A 4932-nucleotide genomic window follows, 5' to 3' on the forward strand; every position below is an offset into this window, starting at 1 on the left:
CTATTTCCAACATGTCTCAACAGCAAGCCTCCACAAATCAGACCCTCCTCAAATTTTTCCGGAACTTTCGCATCCAGGGACATTTTGTTGCCTACCCGGAACCATTCGCCAGTGACCTCAACAAATTCAAGGGGTTCGTGTTACAGTGCACCCTGGTGTTCGGGCATTCCCCGCATTCATTTCCTGATGATGTAAGTAAGATCTCTTATGTGATTGGCTTACTCAGAGACAAAGCTTTAGATGGGCTTTAGATGGGCTGAAGCTATGATAAACCAGGGCAACATCCAAACAGTTTCTTACTGTAACTTCCTAGAACTTTTTCAACAGACCTTTTGCCCATACATCTGCAAAGAAGAATCAGTCAAAAATGTATGGAACTTGAAACAGTGCAGTAAATCAGCAGCTGAATTGGCCATAGAATTCCGCACATTGGCTGCAGAGTCCAGCTGGAACATGACTGCTCTTAAAGGGGCCTTCGCTAAAGTAAAGATCCCAACCTTATCCTATTAGTCCAAAGCAATGGAGACTCCATCAGTTTTTAACCATCCAAAAGGTCCAGTTACGTCATATCAATCTGAAGAGACTCACATAGAGAACATTTCTTTTTAAACATAGACTGTCTGGTAAATAAGTCCTTTGCCTTTTCACTCAGCTCTCACTTTAACACAACAGTGTCTCCATTATAGTAGCAGCTGCACTAATCCATCCTCGATCTCCCACTACATTCTTCTTCAGCTCAGATTGTAATGTTTTACCCACCTTAGTAACTGTAATATTACTAAAATATAGTTTGTAATGTGTTACATTACTCCCATACTGGCGAATGTGATAGTTATGGTAACAGTAACTGACACGTTTCTGACAACAGTAACACTTTATCAGTAACATCGGACAACAGAGGGTTTGGTGAGATGGCTTTCTGGAGCTCAGACAGGAGCAGTTGGAAATCAGTGAAAAAACAGAAACCAATGTTCAACTTCTGCCACTATCTATTAGGGGTGGGTATTGGCAAAGAAGTCACGATTCGATTCGAATCACGATTCACATGCCACGATGCGANGAGGGCAGCAGAGGAAAACAAATGGAAAACCTGGAGGACAGGAACTAACAAGAAAACAACAAAATAATAATTAGACATTAAAACAAGGAGCAAAGTAAGACTGAATACTCTAAATAAACATAACAAAACCAAGACTGTGACAGACTGTCGTTATGGGGACTTTGCATTGGCTTGAATTCATATTGACTTAATTTTTATTGCCTGTCCTTGGTACTTATCCTAAACATTACCATCACATGCCTAACTCTAAACCTAACCTGAAGTCAATTCACACATTTGTCTTAAACCTAACCCCAACCCAAAGAAGAAAACTTCTCCTAATGGGGAACATTGGTTGGTCCCCAAAAGTGCCTACAAATCCCTAAAATGTAGCATATTTAAACTGTCCCCTTCAGGAAAGTCTGATGTGACATCAGTATAAGATGATCTTAGCTGCCAGCATGACTAGAAAAAAACTATAGTAAATCAGTCCATTTATAAGATAATTTAGAAGTGATTCTATGTGAGACCAAGTTTAACATCAGTAACTAATCAGCAAATGAACATGAAACTAATTCAGAGAGTTTATAAAATGTTTCAATGATTGACTTTCATTCATTAGATTCAATGTTTTTCAGGATGAAAAGCATCAGATTGGATTTTGATGACTTGATCTCAGACAGTTTTGAGATCAGATCAGAGCTTCCTGCCGTCTACCACCTGAGAACAAAGAAGGAGACGTTTGGGACTCTGACCAGAGTCATTTATGGCCAGAAAGATCAGAAGAAGCCAAACAGAACCATCTTACTGGTTGGTGAAACAGGAACAGGAAAGTCTACTCTGATCAACACTCTGCTCAACTACACCATGGGGGTGAAGTTTGAGGATAATGTCTGGTTTCAGATTGTGGAGGAGGAGGAAGAGCAAAGTCAGTCAGAGAGTTTGAACTCAGATGTGATCGTCTATCAGATCTTTGGGTTTGAAGATCAAACTCTGCCTTTCTCTCTGACCATCATCGATACTCCTGGATATAGAAAAACCAGACCGATCCAACATTATGATGAAATCAGTCAGATGTTACTAAGCTTCTTTCAGTCAGAGGGTGGAGTTCCTGAACTTCATGCAGTGGGTCTGGTGATGAAGGCGACTGATCATCTAGTCAGTGATCGACTGCAGTACATCTTTAATTCAGTGGTTTCTCTGGTTGGACCAGAAAACACCGTAGCTCTGATCACCCACTCTGATGGAATGCCTCCACACGAGGTCCTTAAAGCTCTAGAGAAGGCAAACATTGAATGTTCTAAAGATACGAAGAACCAGATCATCTACTTCATGTTCAATAACCTGCAGAAGACCCAGAGAACTGAAGAAAATGAGTTTGGCTTAGAGAATGCATGGAGAGTCACAGAGAGAGGAACTAGTCGAATAATGACTTACCTGAAAGATATCAGCCCCAATAATACAGATCTAATGTATGAAACTGTGACAGAACGGGCCAGACTGACCGCCTGCATCCAGAACCTGGAGGAGAGAATCAGGTTCACTGAATTAAAGCAGAGAGATATAAACATGATAGATGAAGCCCTAAAGAAACACAAAGAACAGAATAAAACAAAACAGTTTACTGCAGAGATAGCAGAAGTTTATAAAACTCTAAAACCATTTAAATCAGGTCCAGCTGGGTGGGTTTCTGAAGTAGCTGTCTACTGCACCGTGTGTGAGGAGAACTGTCACTATCCTGGATGTACAATGGGCTTAAGTACAGAAAGGTGTGAAGTCATGAAAAATGGAAACTGTACTTCATGCAGCAACAAGTGTCCTGCATCAAAGCACAAGAAAGAAAACCAGAAATATGTGATCAGAACCAGAAAAGTCCAACACACTGAAATAACAGTGGCAAAGAAGTATGAACAGAATCTGGCAGTAGGTGAGAATAGGTTTGGTCTGTTTGAAAATCTCGTAAAAGAAAATAAGCAGCTGTCAGCAGAGAAGATCCAGCTCTTAGATGAAGCCTACCAGCTTGCTGTTAAATTATATGAGACTGACACGGTGAAAGCAAACATTACTTCCACTCATGTCCTGCTGGACTTTCTGATCCAGAAGATGAAGGAGAAAGGAGACCAAGCAAAGGTGAAGAAACTGGAGGAGATGAACAATAAGATGGATGACAGAACCAGAGCAGCGCTGATGGAGAGGTAAGTCCAACCAGAAAAAAATAAAGCTAGGATACAACCATAATTTCCAAGGAAAATATTTTTATGACAGATCTAAATGTTTGGCACACCATGAAATAAAATATTGAAATATATTTTCCTGCTTTTGATTAAAACGTATTATTCCATCAATATGTTCTGTTTGTCAATCTTGTTTGTCAAACCTTCATAACAAAAGGTTTGGACACAAATTTGCAACAGGACCATAGAGACGACTGAATCAGATGTAAATTATTTAAGTTGTTGGTTCGACTCCAGCTTCCTCCTGTCATATGTGGATGTGCTGAACCCCAAGTTACCTTCATGAGAGTCTGATGTGACTATAGTATAAGATGATATGAGCTGTCAGCATGACTAGAAAACAAGTAAAGTAAATCACTCTATTTAGAAATGATTCTCTGTGGGACCAATTTTCAACTGACATCAGAAACTAATCAGGAAATGAACATGAAACAACTAAGTGTTTATATAATGTCTAAAAGATTGACTTTCATTCAATAGAATCAATGTTTTTCAGGATGAAAAGAATCACATCAGTTTTTGACAACTTGATCTCAGACAGTTTTGAGATCAGATCAGAGCTTCCTGCCGTCTACCAGCTGAGAACAAAGAAGGAGAAGTTTGGGACTCTGACCAGAGTCATTTATGGTCAGAAAGATGTGAAGAAGCCAAACAGAACCATCTTACTTGTTGGTGAAACAGGAACAGGAAAGTCTACTCTGATCAACGCTCTGGTCAACTACGCCATGGGGGTGAAGTTTGAGGATGAAGTCTGGTTTCAGACTGTAGAAGATGAGAAGAGAAGTCAGACAGAGAGCCAAACCTCAGATGTGATCGTCTATCAGATCTTTGGGTTTGAAGATCAAACTCTGCCGTTCTCTCTGACAATCATCGATACTCCTGGGTTTGGAGACACCAGAGGGCTAGAACGTGATGAAAATGTCAGTCAGAGATTGTTAGACTTGTTTCGATCAGAGGATGGAGTTCAGGAGATTCATGCAGTTGGTCTGGTGATAAAGGCAGCCGAGAACCGACTGAGTGACCGTCTGCTGTACATCTTTGACTCAGTAATGGATCTGTTTGGAAAAGACGTGGAGAAAAATATTGTAGCTCTAGTCACTCACTCAGATGGAACAACACCTGGAAATGCTCTAAAAGCTCTTGAAGATGCAGATATTAAATGTGCCAAAGATGGAAACAATCAGCCTGTTTACTTCCTGTTTAACAATCTACAGAAGACAGAAAGGGACACAGAAAAGAAAACTGGTGCTTTGAAGCATTCCTGGGATTTCACTAACAAACAAATACAAAACTTCACCGCCTACTTAGACACATCCCAACCTCAGAAACTAGCAACAACTGTGAAGGTTCTGAATGAGAGGATCAGATTGACCGCCTGCATCCAGAACCTGCAGGAGAGAGTTGAGCTGAGTGAACAGAAACAGAGAGAGATTAAACAGATCCAAGAAGCTTTAAAGAACAATGAAAACGAGATTAAGAAAAATGAGAACTTTACTATAGAGGTTGATGTGACCTATAAAGTCAGAGAACGAATTATTGGTGGGACGGGGTGGACGATGTCTTTATATAACGCAGCCGTCTGTTGCGAGCGATGTGAGGAGAACTGCCACTACCCTGGATGTACGATGGCTTTGTATGCTTGGCAATGTGAGGTCATGA

This window comes from Cyprinodon variegatus, unplaced genomic scaffold (assembly GCF_000732505.1).
Source record: "Cyprinodon variegatus isolate N-32 unplaced genomic scaffold, C_variegatus-1.0 Scaffold1899, whole genome shotgun sequence".
Lineage (NCBI taxonomy): Eukaryota > Metazoa > Chordata > Actinopteri > Cyprinodontiformes > Cyprinodontidae > Cyprinodon > Cyprinodon variegatus.